Source organism: Chlorocebus sabaeus, chromosome 3 (assembly GCF_047675955.1).
Source record: "Chlorocebus sabaeus isolate Y175 chromosome 3, mChlSab1.0.hap1, whole genome shotgun sequence".
In the NCBI taxonomy this organism is placed as follows: Eukaryota; Metazoa; Chordata; class Mammalia; order Primates; family Cercopithecidae; genus Chlorocebus; species Chlorocebus sabaeus.
In genome coordinates, this window is record NC_132906.1 from 3,371,322 (window position 1) to 3,386,819 (window position 15,498).

The 15,498-nt window shown below is 44.0% G+C and overlaps 1 protein-coding gene across 2 annotated transcripts in view; it reads right to left on the reverse strand.

The window, feature by feature from the left end:
* Positions 1–1,092, reverse strand: part of SACS (sacsin molecular chaperone) — a 106,462-nt gene extending 105,370 nt beyond the window's left edge. For both annotated transcript variants that reach the window (XM_008021715.3, XM_037986910.2), the window contains exon 1: positions 971–1,092. The gene's annotated coding sequence lies outside the window, so the exon portion shown is untranslated. The remainder of the gene's footprint in view (positions 1–970) is intronic.
* Between the last annotated feature and the right edge of the window lie 14,406 nt (positions 1,093–15,498).

The following is a 15,498-nucleotide window of genomic DNA, read 5'->3' on the forward strand; positions in this document are numbered from 1 at the left end:
AATATGGCAAATCTACTTGTCATGTGACAAATAAAATGGGATTAAGTGTCAATTATTATTATTATTATTTTAATCCATGACCTGTGAATCAATTACTTTTATCTGCACTGATGGAGAAATGAAGAGTTCCCCTTCAACATAACTTCAGGGCAGCTTGCGCTTGGGAAACACATGGATGGGCTTTTATCCATCTTCAGAGGCAGAGAGAATAAAATTAAAGCCAAAACAATTGATATGTTATAATAGAAACAAATCCAGTCCTCTTCTCTGAGGTATTGACCTTGTTTTAAGGAATAAAAAAAGACAGCGAGAGAGAGGTTTTGTTGCTAAAGCTGGAATACTCTTTCAAAGAATCTAATGATCACTTACTAGAATAAAATTAAATATGTGAAATATTTTTAACTAAAAGCAGGATTTTCAAATATTATATAAGATAACCATAACATATGGCATTGTTTGAAGGCGTGCTGTTTAAAGTGAGAGCAATTTTACAAATTAACTGTAAGCTACTTTGAGAATCCCATCTTATTGTTCAGCAAGACTCTGGACCCCATACTGTGTTACTGCAACAGCTCCATTGTGGCCGTGCCTGGCAACCCGGGTGGAAATTAAAATGACAAAGCGGCTAGTCCAGCATCTTGACCATGGCAGATTTCTCTAGTCACCCTCTGCAGCCGCTCCTCACCCACAAATTCGTACAGTTTGGGTTGACCCAAACTGTACATTTTCAGAAGAGCTCATTACTCACAGCTGCAAAGCACGCTGAAGGCCCTCTCGTCTCTGTCCTCTCCGAAGGCAGGTTTGTTAAAGAAAGTGGCCCCTTACCTCCCCCAGCAGCTGCAGTGGCCGAGCCCTGGTTTCCGAAGACTCAGAGGACCCATGGCCACCCACACCATGGAGCCCGCCCATCCCCACGCTGCTCCTGCAGCTGCCCTTCTCGCTGGCCACCCAGCTGGAATCTCGGACTTACTGGGGGCTGTGGGCATCAGGGTCTCTCGGTCTTTGTTTTCCTCCAGTGCCATCAGCAGGTCCCAGCGTGACTGTCCTGCAGCCGCACTGGGTCCAGGCGGCTCCTGCCGCAGTCAGTTGCTCCCCCTACCCAGCGGCCTTTTTTTCTTCTTAAAGAGACAGGACTGTCATCAACCTTAGGTGTCAATAATGCTGCAAGTGCAGCATGACAGTGTGAGGGTGACAGCCAACCACACGTTTTTGTTCTCTTTGCTTGCAAAGACTAATTTTTAGCAGCAGGTATGGCTAACAGAAAACTGGCTCTGTTAAACACCATCTGTGTGACCTTAGACAAGTCACACGTGGGTCTCGAGTACCTCATGGGAAATGAAGACTTGTGACCTGGTAATGTTGTAGCTCACAATCTGCTTTTTATATGTTATTTGAAGTGGCATATGAGGTTCCAATGGTTAAAAAAAAAAAAAAAAGCATTCACTCAAAATGTGTTGTAAACGGTGAAATGCTATACAATTGATCCTATTCTAAGTTGAAATTGCTAGTCTCACTTTAATAATAAAAAATATTGTCACTGTTATTTTCTGGCTTCCTCTGGTGGGGGATGTGAAATACCACCAGCGTTTATTTCATTTCGGCACACGGCTATCCTGCCACTGGCCTGGGTACATCATATTCCTCATGATATTCTCCCAGTAGAACTGCCTACTTTATCCATATAAATCTAGAATTTGGGCTTATTTGGAAATACTGGAGCTTGGAAGCTTCTTATTGCTTCGCTTCTGCGGAAAATTCCTCTTAAGTCAGTTCAAACAACTCCAGACCTGAAAAGGCTCAAATGATCTCTCCTGGGAGAAGACCAAAGCAAGCCCCAAATGTCAGCACCAACCTGGGAAGGAGAGCCCCTGCTTCTTGTACCTGGCCCTGCACTGGTCTGACCCAGAAGATGCCACGTCTAATGGTGTCTCCTTCACATCCTAGACTCACAGATTTGTGTACATATTATTTCCTGGGAGATAGGAGGGAAACCTCCTGTTTTAACAAAAGGACCGAATAATCACAAACAAAGCAAGTTTCTACTGGGGAGAAATGGTGTCTTGTGGGGCCTTTTCATTGAGTGCTCTCTGTGGTGCCGTGTGGACCAACAGGCCCTCACTGACTTGCGCCCGTGGAGTGAGCCTGCCTCTCTGAGGCTGAACTAATGTGGTTCAGTTGTCACTGGTTTAATTCAGCACACAAATATGGAGCACCTGCTGTGTTCCTGGTATCAGCTAGACACTGTGGACTAAACGGTGAATACCCAGGGTGTCGCGCCCCTAGCAGGCTCTTCTACTCACAGCTGTAAACCATTACACCCCCACTGGGAAAAGTTATAAATAACTACATATATAAAAACTATATATATACGTGTGTGTGTGTATATATATAGAGAGAGAGTTTTCAGAAAGGTTAGACCATTTTGCCTACCTACTCACACTAAATAAAGGTATCCTGTGAAATATTGGTTATTCAGAAATAGTATCACTTAGCCAGGTATGGTGGAACATGCCTGTAGTCCTAGCAACTTGGGAGGCTGAGGAAGGAGGATTGCTTGAGGCCGGGAGTTTGAGACCAGCCTGAGCAACATAGCAAGACCTCAGGCTGGGTGCAGTGGCTCACGCCTGTAATTCCAACACTTTGGGAGGCCAAGGTGGGTAGGTCACTTGAGGCCAGGAGTTCAAGACCAGCCTGGCCAACATGGCGAACCCCTGTCTCTACCAAAAATACAAAAATTAGCTGAGTGTGGTGGTGTGCACTTGTAATCTCAGATACTTGAGAGGCTAAGGCAGGAGAATTGCTTGCTCCTGGGAGGCAGAGGTTGCAGTGAGCTGAGATCGCGCCACTGCTCTCCAACCTGAACAACAAGTGAGACCCTGTCTCAAAAAAACCAAAAACAAACGTAGCAAGACTCAATCTCTACAAAAATTAAAAAATTAAGCAGGCATTGGTGGTGCATGCCTGCAGTCCTAGCTACTCGGGAGACTGAGGTGGGAGGATCACTTGAGCCCAGGAGTTTAAGGTTACAGTGAGCTATGACTACACCACTGCACTCCAGCCTGAGTGACAGAGTGAGACCCCATCTCTAAAATTAAAAAAAAAAAAAGACAAAAAAATAGTGTTGCAATGTAGAAGTCAAAGCTTAAATACCCTTGTGAGCACTGCCTATGATACACCTAGTTACTGTCACAACAAATTGCAGGTGTTTATATGTGGCTTTCTACACACTTGGATGGTGATTTCATGTGCATTGCAAGCCCTTCACTCTGCCACTGTCCAGATATGATGGCACATGCAATAAACCTCATGAGTTCAGTTACACTCATGGTACCATTTATGCTACTGAAATGTTGTCAAAAGATTTAGACTTTGTCCTAAAAATTTAAGAAAGCAAAGATTTCTGGATAATTCATGAATCACAGATCTTCCACATTCTGGGCAAAGATGGACCATTAACATACCCAGGTCAGAGGTCAATCTGTCTGTGATGGTTAATTTTAGGTGTCAACTTGACTGGGCTAAGGAATGCCCAGATAGCTGGTAAAGCATCCTCTCTGGGTGTGTCTGTGAGGGTGTCTGCCAAAGAGACTAGCGTTTGAATTACTAGACCGGGTAAAGATCAGACGGACATCATCCCACATGAGGGCCCAGATAGAACCAAAAGTCAGAGGAAGGACAAATTCTCTCCCTGTCTCTCCTTCAGCTGGTACATCACATCTACCTAGGACATCAGAGTTCCTGGTTCTAAGAGCTTCGGACTCCAGGAGTTACACCAGCACCCCACCTCATTCTCAGGCCTTTGGCCTTGTACTAGGATTTACACCACCATCAGCTTGCCTGGTTCTCAGGCCATCAGACTCAGACTGAATCACACCAACAGCTTTCCTGGTTCTCCAGCTTGCAGATGGCAGATCAGGGGACTTACTGGCTTCCACAAGCACACGAGTCAATTTCCACAATAAATCCCTTCTTACATATCTATAAATATTTTTGATTCTGTTTCTCTGGAGAACCCTAAGACAATGTCTCCACCTTACCCTAAGCTGAGCCTAGAACATGAGAAAGCATGACCTGGTGCCATGGCTGTCCAGAATCACAAAAGTGCAGCCAGAGGAGGAGTCTCTGCCACTTGTCCAGAGGTTTTGAAGAGCTGCTGCAACATGCTGGCTCCCTCTGGATCCTCCCAGCTGCTGCTCCCACCATGCCAGTCTTTCATTCCAGCCACATCACGTGGCCAAAGCTCTGCTCACATGTGGCCTGGAGACTACGTGGCTTTCTTAGCCTCTTCCTGAAAGCTGTATGAGGGTCAGGTCTTATCAACTCAGAAAGGTTAGCAGCCCAACCTGGATGATACAAGCTAAGTCTCAGCATCCAGTCACAGTTTTGGAGTCTTAGCTTCTGTTTCTGTGATGGTTGATATTGAGTGTCAACTTGATTGGATTGAAGGCTGCAAGGTATTGTTCCTGGGTGTGTGTGTGTGTGAGGGTGTTGCCAAAGGAGATTAACATTTGAGTCAGTGGCAGAGGCAGACCCACCCTCAATCTGGGAGGGCACAGTCTAATTAGCTGCCAGCACAGCCAGGATAAAAGCAGGCAGAGGAATGTGGAAGGATTAGACTGGCTTCGTTTTCTAGCTTACATCTTTCTCCCGTGCTAAATACTTCCTACCCATGAATATTGGACCCCAAGTTCTTCAGCTTTGGGACTCTTGGACCTTTGGCCACAGACTGGCTTCCTTGCTCCTCAGCTTGCAAATGGCCTATTTTTTTTTTTTTTTTGAGTCAGAGTCTCACTCTGTTGCCCAGGCTGGAGTACAGTGGCATGATCTCAGCTCACTGCAAGCTCCGCCTCCCAGGTTCATGCCATTCTTCTGCCTCAGCCTCCCAAGTAGCTGGGACTACAGGCGCCCGCCACCATGCCCAGTTAATTATTTTGTATTTTTAGTAGAGACGGGGTTTCACCGTGTTAGCCAGGATGGTCTTGATCTCCTGATCTCGTGATCCGTCTGCCTCGGCCTCCCAAAGTGCTGGGATTACAGGCGTGAGCCACCGCGCCTGGCCGCAAATGGCCTATTGTGGGACCTCACTTTGTGATCGTGTGAGTCAATACTCCTTAATAAGTTCCCTTTTATATATACATCCATCCTATTAATTCTGTCCCTCTAGAGAACCCTGGCTAATATCACCGCTTTTACTAACTCACTGGCACATCATGCCACCATGCTCAATCATAACGATTGCTCTTGTCAGGGATGATAGAGATTAAATCTCTACAAACCAGGAACTCTCTGGGAAGGTCACATGATTTTTGACCTTCAGTTTCTTCATCTGTGAAATGGGAATAGAAGCATACCTCGTTCTATTGCATTTCACTTTATTGCACAATGCAGATTCTATGTTTTTTATAAATTGAAGGTTCATGGCAACCCTGCCTTGAGTAAGACTATTGGAGCCATTTTTCCAACAGCATGTGCTTACTTTGTGTTTCTGTGTCACATTTTCGTAATTCTCACAATATTTCAAGCTCTGATTATTATCGTATCTGTTATGGTAATCTGTGATCAGTGATCTTTGATGTTGCTATCACAATTGTCTTGGGGCTCCCAAGTGGCACCCATATAAGACAGTGAATTTAATTGACAAATGTGTGTTCTGACTGCTCCAATGACCTACTGTTCTCTGTTTCTCTCTCTCTCTCTCTCTCTCTCTGTCTCTCTCCCCCTCTTCTCTCTCTCTCTCTCTCTCCCCCTCTCTCTCTGCCTCTCTCTCTCACTCCCACCCAGGCTTCCCGGCTTCCCTATTCCCTAAGACACAACAATATTGAAATTATGCCTATGAATAACACTACATTGGCCTCTAAGTGTTCAAGTGAAAGAAATAATCACATATCTCTCACTTTAAATCAAAAGCCAAAAATGAATGAAAAGTGTTCATCAGTAATCATCAGAGAAATGCAAATCAAAACCACAATGAGACAACATCTTGCACAATCAGAATGGCTATTATTAAAAGCCAAAAAATAATAGATGTTGGGGAGGCTGCAGTGAAAAGGGAACACTTATATACTGTTGGTGGGAATGTAAATTAGTTCAGCAATTGTGGAAAGCAGTTGGAGATTTCTCAAAGAAACAAAAACAGAATTACCATTCAATTCAGCAATCCTATTACTGCGTATATACATGCAAAGGAAAATAAATTGTCCTACCAAAAAGACTCATACACTTGTATGGTCATCACAGCAGTATTCACAGTATCAAAGACACAGAATCAACTTAGATGCCCATCAATAGGTGATTGGGTGAAAAAAAGTGGTACACATACCATGGAATAATACACAGCCATAAAGAAGAATGAAATGGAAGCAACTGGAGGCCGTTATCCCAAGTGAATTAATGCAGGAACAAAAAACCAAATACTACATGTTCTCACTTGTAAGTAGGGGCTAAGCATTGATACATACCATGGACATAAAGATGGGGGGATGAAGACACTGGAAACTGCTAGATGAAAGACTAGGGGAGGGGGCCAAGGGCTGAAAAACTACCTATTAGGTACTATGCTCACTACCTGGATGATGGGATCATTTGTACCCCAAACCTCAGCATCATGCAATGTACCTATGTAACAAACCTGCACATGTACCTCCGGAGTCTATAATCAAAGTTAAAATCATCTTTTAAAAAGCTAGAAATGGTTAAGCTTAACGTGCATGGCATGTCAAATACTAGATGGGTCGAAAGCTAGGCCTTTTAACTCCAAACAGATAGCCAAATAATGAATGCAAAGGAAAAGTTCTTGAAGGAAATTAAGTGTTACTCCAGTGAACACATGAATCATAAGAAAGTGAAACAGTCTTTCAATTTATATGAAGAAAGTTTTAGTGGTCTGAACAGAAGATCAAACCAGTTACAACATTCCCTTAAGCCAAAGCCCAATACAGAAAAAGGCCCCGATTCTCCTGAATTCTGTGAAGGCTGAGAAAGGTGAAGACGTTGCAGAACAGTTTGAAGCTACCAGCGGTTGGTTCATGAGGTTTGAAGAAAGAAGCCATCTCCATAACATACAAGTGCAAGGTGAAGCAGCACGTGCTAATGGAGAAACTTCCACCGGTTCTCCAGAACTCTAGCTAACATCACGGATGAAGGTGACTACACTAAGCAACAGAGTCTCAATGCGTGTGAATAATATGGTTTGTCTGTGTCTCCACCCAAATCTTATACTGAATTGTTGTTCCCATAATCCCTGCGTGTCATGGGAGGGACCCAATGGGAGGTAATTGAATCATGAGGGCAGTTACCCCCACGCTGCTGTTCTCGTGATAGCGAGTTCTCACTAGATCTGATGGTTTATAAAAATAAAATAAAAATAGAAACTAGGACCAGCAACATAATTTTCAGGTCCCACTGGCAAATAAAAATACTGGGTGCTTTGTTGAAAATTACTAAGAATGTCGAGATGTTGACAGTGGAGCATTAAACCAGGCATTGTTTAATCCCTTCTGGGCATGGGGTCCTCTGTGACTTCATAAAGCCGGACCTGATAGAAACATAAAGAGTATTTCTATGTTAACTGGGGAATAGAATGCATGAAGTAAATGCACTGTGGTTATGATTATGTAGTATATATGTGCATGTGCAAAGAACCTGGGAATTAACTCCAAGTCACCAAAATAGCTACTTTAAGATGGTAAGATCATGGAGTAGCAAAATCTTTCATGGTCTTTATATCATTTTTGTGAAAAAAAAAAGTTATTTAAAACAAAAACTTTTTGACCGGGCACAGTGGCTCACGCCTGTAATCCCAGCACTTTGAGAGGCCAAGGCAGGCAGATCACCTGAGGTCAGGAGTTGGACACTCGCCTGGCCAACATGGTGAAACTCCGTCTCTACTAAAAATACAAAAATTAGGGCCGGGTGCAGTGGCTCATGCCTGTAATCCCAGCACTTTGGGAGGCCCAGGCAGGCAGATCACCTGAGGTCAGGAGTTCGAGACCAGCCTGACCAACATGGAGAAACCCCATCTCTACCAAAAATATAAAATTAGCCAGGTATTGTGGCACATGCCTGTAATCCCAGCTACTCGGGAGACTGAGACAGGAGAATCGCTTGAACCCAGGAGGCGGAAGTTGCAGTGAGCCAAAATCTCACCATTGTACTCTAGCCTGCACAGCAAGAGCGAAACTCCTTCTCAAAAACAAAAACAAAAACAAAAACAAAAACAAAAGCCGGACGTGGTGGTGGGCAGACCTGTAATCCCAGCTACTTGGGAGGCTGAGGCAGGAGACTTGCTTGAACCTGGAGGTGAGGTTGCAGCAGTGAGCCGGGGTCGCTCCATTGCACTCTAGCCTGGGCAACAGAGCGAGATTCTGTCTCAGAAACAAAACAAAAACAAACAAACAAAAAAACTTTTAAAAATCGGGTGCCTTCACTCTGGACAAAGCCTGGGTGTGGAGCTGCTGCCATGCACCAGACGAGAACTGAGTCTGACAGCCAGTCAGGCCTCTTACCCTAGGATAAGGAAAGCCAAGGAGAAAACAGCACACATATAGTCTGTTGGCAAGGAGGAAAGACAAGACCAAATGGAGTATGAAGTGGTGAAGATGCCTATGTTTGCCAAGTACCAAGGCTGGTAGCCTGGGTTCACTGAAAGAGCCTTAGGTTCAGAGTGGGTGGGGAGTTTCAGGCCAGGCCGGCCTGCCTGGAGCGCTCCTCAGGGCTGCCTTCTCAGGTTCTGGCCTCGGTCCTTTCAGGAAGAGTCTCAGAGCACAGAAACTGCCAATTGCTACCTAGTTGGAGCCTTATTTGGGCTTTGGAGGTGCTTCCATTCTTACCCCATGAGACTTCACGAGGTGAAACCAGCGTCACCCACCGTGCAGACCCAGCTCCACTGCTACCTCACAGCTGATGGGGTGCCCTGCTCTGCTCAGTCAGGAATGGTCACAAATTTTCCAGGGTGCACAGAGTGACTGGCAGAGCCAGAGCCCTGGTCCCAGTCTGTGCACACCGCATCCAGCAAAATGAGCCACTATCGCTGCCTCCTGGAGATTCGAACGCTGTGGCATTTCCCAGCGCACGGCCTCATGCTCTTCTCTAGTGGGTGCTCTGGGATATCCCTGTTTCTTTCCCCATCCTGGGGACCTTCCTGCCCCCTGCTTTAAGTTGGATGTTCAAGCTCTGGTTGAGGGCTCTACCGCTCAGCATGACACAGCCAGCGTGGCAGGAGCTCAGTCACAGCCAGCTGAAGGGTGGCACAGTCAGAGGGCTCACTCCAGGCCTCTGGCTCAGCTGATAGAAGTCCCTCATCACACTGGTTGGCTGCTAATGGAGCCGCTTCCAGATTTAAGCACCATATAATAATAAACATTTTTTACTCAATTCTTAGCTAGGTCTGAAGTCACACAAGTTGGATTTTTCAATATTGTATTTTTAGTAGAGATGGGGTTTCACCATATTGGCCAGGCTGGTCTCCAACTCCTGACCTCAAGTGATCCTCCTGCCTAGGCCTCCCCAAGTGCTGGAATGACATGCATGAGCCACTGCACCTGGCCACCCTTGGTTTATTTCTAACTATATAAGAAAACTTATGTTTTCTCTCCTGTTTTCTTGATTACCAACCACAGGTTTATCTGTGTTGTTTTTCAGAGAACTAGTTACTGGATTTTTCTATTCCTTTTTCTGTTTTGTAATTTATTTCTGCAGTTAACTTTATTCCTTCTGTTCCGTTTGACATCTTTTGGTTTTCTTTCCCTAACGTTTTGAGCTGAATGCTTTATCCATTCATTTTTATTTATTTATTTTTAAATAAATACGTGACAAAGGTCATGCAAGCTCCTCTGAGCACCTTTAACCAATTATTCTGCTTTAATACGCAGTGTTCTTATTGTCATTTTTATTTAGATATACATTAATTTGGGTTTTGATATTTTTCTCTGAGCCATACGTGGTTTAAAAAGAATGTTGTCATTTCCAAGTGGTTAATATTGATTCTATTTATGTTGAAAATACGTGGTCCAACATTATAGGTTATATTTTTCCAATTTTTGTTAACTTATGATTTTCTTTGTGTCCTTAATGATATATTATTGTACCACAGGTCTAATTAAGAGGTTGTGCATTCTCTATTATAATGAAGTTCAGCGTATAACTCTTACATCAACCTTATTAATTATATTATTCAGATCCTCCATGCTCTTAATTTTAGCCTATTTGCTCTGTCATGGTTGACAGTGGTCAATTAAATTTTCCTGCTACTATTATTTGTGTCCCTCTTTGTCTCAATTAACAGCTCCTGCCTTAAATTCAACCTTGTTTGATATTAATATTATCTCAATTTTTTTCCTATCATTTACTTGACCATTCTAAGATAATTTATTTAGCTTTGTATCTTATATAATACTCTGCAGTTTGGATTTGGCATTTTAATTTTTATTTTAATATTTATTTTCTTGTAGTAAGTGAGTTTATCCCACTGACACAACATATTTTTGGTATAAATTATCTGAACCTATTTTAGTTTTGGGGGCAGTTGATAATAGATACACATAAATAATAAATAAATGATTCCAGTGATTGTAACTTCCATGCAGAGACTGAAACAGGTTATGATAGTGTCTGGGGTGGGGGAGTTCTTTAGCTAGGATGCTCAGAGAGGTTTCTCCAAGGAGATGATACTTTAGCTTATTCAATAAATTCAACAAGTACTTTTTGATTGTCTATATATGGCAAACTTTTACTGGGTACTGGGAATACGGCAGTGAACATTTCTGCCCTTGGAGAGTTTACATAATAATGAGACCTGGACCATGAGATGTTAGTGCTGAGATAGAGGCAACTGGGTAAATCTCTGCCAAAGAAGAACTTTCCAAAGGAGAAGAAATATCACGTGCAAAGGCCCTGAGATGGGAAAGAACAGAGTGTTCAAGGAACATAAGGTTATGACTCGAGCCTAGTGAGGAGAGAAGTGAGTGGAGGGAGGTGAGTGATGGAGGCAGGCAGGAGCCAGACTACAGAGGCACTTGGCACGGGAAATGACAGCTCTTTATTACAATTATCCTGGAAAGCACTGGGTCTGAATTACATTTAAGAAAGATCACTTTGGCTTCTCTTTGAGTAGGGCAAGAGTAAAGAGAGGAAGTCCAGCCAGATGGCATTGGAATCATTTCAGGTGAGAAATAATAGTGATTTCAACTAGAGTTGTAGACATGAGGATGGTGAGAAGCAGACAGCTTTGGGGTATATTTTGATAAATTGTACTGATAGATTGAATAAGGTAAGGAGAGGAATCAAGGATGACCAAGGGTCCCTGAAGCCTACAGCTGAGCGAATGAGCACTGACGATACTGAATTGTAATAGGGGGCAGCTGCAGGGGCTTCAGCATGCAAGCAGTGGAAGGGGAGCCAGCAGCTCTGCTAGGGGCGAGCTGGGCATTTTGTCTTTTTGTGGTTGCTTTCCACTTCAAGTTCTGTCTTTTCCAATACACTCCTCGTTTTTCTTCCCCCACGCATTTTTTACTTGGGAAGTTTACATTCTTCTTTCCATTATTTAAGCTGTTCTCTTTAGAACATTCAGTGACGTGCCTAAATGTTTGTTTCTCAATATATCAGGTTCAAAATAGAAGTAGAAGCTATAGACCATCCATTGCAAGAAATGGAGAAATTAGATCTCTTTCCTTTCTTTGCCTCCAGTTTTCAAAGGAAAATAGCATCCCTGCTGTGGAGAGAATGGGGCATCAGGGAGATCGATGGCTGCTTTGGAGTGTTAACTTTGCTAGATGAAGGGTACCCAGACAGCTGGGAAAACATGATCTATTCTCAAGGCGTCAGTAGGCACTGCACACATCCCTCTTCTGCTGAAAGGGAAATCCAGGTGATTTGGCACTTGACGAAGATGATTGGGCTGTCCCAGCTGTGCCTGTGAGGGTGTTTCCGGAGGAAGACGGCGTGGCCCTCAATGTGGTGGGTACCTTCCAATTGGCTGAAGACCCAGATGGAACCCAAAGGCAGAGGAAGGGCGAATGCTTGCTCTCTCTTCTACAGTAAGGACGCCATTCTTCTCCGGCCCTTGGATATCAGAACTCCAGGTTTTCCAGCGGTTAGACTCCAGGACTCACACCAGCAGGCCCCCGAGCACTCAGGCCTGTGGCCTCCCTGATTCTGAGGCCTTCAGACTCAGACTGAGCCACCCCCCCAGCTTCCCTGGTTCTCCAGCCTGCAGCCAGCCTAGCATGGGACTTCTCAGCCTCCATAATCAAGTGAGCCCATTCCTTCTAATAAATTCCTTTTCATATATCTCTCTCTATATTTCTTACCAGTTCTGTCCCTCTGGAAAACCCTAACTAAAACAGGACCTAATGATACCTAAAGTCACCATCTCCTCTTGTGTTGCAGGGCAGTAAAGACTAATGACAGACCCCGTACCCTACACATGCAGGCTCAGATCTCTCAAAAATGAAGGTTTGAGTAACCCAATGGAGTAAAGGACCCCAATTGTTGAGGTGCTGGCTAAAAACAAGGAGACCTGGTATGGTTTGGCTGTACACCCACCCAAATCTCATCTTGAAGTGTATCTCCCACAATTCCCATGTGTTGTGAGAGGGACCCAGTGGGAGGTAATTGAATCATGGGGGCCAGTCTTTCCTGTGCAATTCTCATGGTAGTGAATAACTCTCATGAGATCTGATGGTGTTAAAAATGGGAGTTTCCCTGCACAAGCTCGCTCTCTTTGCTTGTTGCTGTCATGTAAGATGCAGCTTGCTCCTCCTTGCCTACCACCATGATTATGAGGCCTCCCCAGCCATGTGGAACTGTAAGTCCATTAAACCTCTTTTTCTTCCCAGTCTCAGGTATGTCTTTATCAGCAGTGTGAAAACAGACTAATACAGGAAGCCAGAATGAGTGGTAAAGAAGGACACTCTTAATAGTTTTGTCACCTGTTGCAGAAACAGGGCCTACTGCATCCACCCATATTTCAAATTAATATGTGGGATATTGGTTGGTGGTAATGAACTTTACAATTTAATCCACAAGTTGCAGATCATCAAATGAGTTTAAAAGAAGTTAAGGAAGAAAGTAAAGCACCCTGAGATATGGGGCCTGGGTCTGTGTGAATACACGAGAGACTTTGGTTTGTCTACCTTTACAAAAGGTGTGAGTGGCAGTTTGGTTGTATGACCAATTGTTGCAGTATATAAAAGAAAGCATTTCTTTTTCTTTTTTTTTTTTTTTCAGCTGTAAATGTTAAAAGAAGAGGGTGTGTATTAGTTATCTCTCGCTCTTTACAAATGATCCCCAAACTTAGAGGTTTGAAACAACAAACAGTATCTTACAATTTCTGAAACTCAGGAATCCGGGAGCAGCTTATATAGATGGTTGTGATTCAGTGTTTTTTCTTAGGTTAAAGTCAGGATGTTGGCTGAAGCTGCCATCATCTGAAGGCTCGACTGGAGCTGGAGGCTCCTCTTCTGAGATGGTGCCTTCCCATGCTGCTGGCTGGATGCCTCAGTTCCCACCCTGCAGACCTCCGCATCAGGCCTCTTGGGTATCCTCACTACACAGCAGCTGGCTTCCCCCACAGCAGGCAAGTCAGAGAGAGAACGAGGAGGAAACCTTGATGCCTTTTACATTTTAATCTCAGAATCAATGCACCTTCACTTCCATGGTATCCCAATCATTAGAAGCAAGTCACCAAACACAGCCCACACTTAATGGGAGTGGCTCCACCTCTGAAGGGAGGCGGGTTGATGAGTTGAGGATCCTGAATCCCCACAGGGCATGTGACCTGGGCAGTCTGGGTACATTTGCATTCTTTTTAACCACTTAGCATCAGAGCAACATGCCTATTTGAGGGGACGCACCCATTGTGGGGAATACCCCGTCCTTGTTTCTGGCAGCTAGGACACAGCCCATTACCTAAGCACAGGCTCAAATAAATCCATGCGTTAGGCATTGAACCTTCAGGGAATGCTTCATAAGTGTGGGGCTGGATGAGGACGAAGTCATGGCAGTGGTGACAGTAGCTCCACCCACACTCCTGGGCGTCATCGGGGACTTGAGGAAACGATGCTGCCGCACGCGCCTATTGACCATTCCCATGCAGGCGTTGGCTCTACCCTTGGCCCAGCCTTTCCTGGCTTCTGCCTGTTTTCCCAGCCTTCCTGACAACACAATGAGCTAACCGATATCCTTCCAATTATTTTCTTTTCTGCCTGTTCGCCAGGGTCCATGAGTGATGGGCAAAGAGAACTTTGCGGCAGGTTTCCTGTCAGATGCACTGACAAGAAACTGCACTAGAAAACCTACGCTAATATTTTACATTATTCTTCCCGGTGTTTGAAATTAGATTTGAATTTAATTTAAATGCATCAGCAAGTGTTAATGACCCCCAAGGCAGTCCAGATATATCTGGAGTGTGTTAGCTTGCTAACAATTTTTTTTTTTTTTTTTTTGAGATGGAGTGAGCCGAGATCTCATCACTGCACTCTAGCCTGGGCAAGAGAGCGAGACTCCATCTCAACAAACAAACAAACAAACAAATAAACAAACACTAATGCTCAGGGTGGAATGAAAGACTGCTGTGGGCTGCCATGTAGTTATATTATATATTCTATTTTAATTAACACCAAACACAACTCAATTAGTAGGGAAGAAAAAATATATTGTGATTTATATGTATGTTCATGTTTACTTGTGTGTATTCATACTTCTGTACTTTTAAGTGTTTTCAAAATTATTTGTAATCCTAAAACTAATGACTCATGCAAAAAACAAAAAAAGCATGTTGATTAGGTCATAGAGGATCAGATTCAATTCTTCGTGTCATTACAGACCCACTAGGAAATTTTCCCAAACTGTAAACTGCACACAGCAGATGGAAGCTCTCATTGTCTCTCAAATTATTGAGTAAAATGATCTGCGTGAGTCAGGGTTCAACCAGACCAGCGGGAGATATGTATGAGGAGCTTTGCTGGAAGGAATTGGCTTAGTCTATTGTGGGCCAGGCTGGGCAAGTCTGAAATTTGAGGGCTAGGCCAGCATTCTTGTCACAGGCTGATCTGCCGACCACAAGTAGACTTTCTTCTTCAAGGACGCCTCAGCGCTGCTTTTTAGGGCCTTTCACCTGTTTGAATCGAGCCCACTCAGATTATCTAGGATCATCTCCCTTACTTAACGTCAACTGCTCTTGGACTTTAATCACATCTACACAGTATCTTCACAGCAACCCCTAGATTACTGTGGAATTGAATAACTGGACGGTAGACTCGCCAAGCTGAATGTCAGAAAACCACTGCGCTCTTCCTCAGCTCTGAACTCCAGAGGGCCACTTTAAGGTGGCGGTGCCAGAAGTCTGTGCCTTCAAGTTCTGTCCTGGCTGGCTTGCTTCTTTTGATCTTTCTTTCTTTTATTCTTTCTTTTCTTTCTCTCTTTCTCTCTTTCTTTCTTTTTCTTTCTTTCCTCTTTTCTTTCTTTTCTTTCCTTTCTTTCTTTCCTTTCTTTCTCTCTCTC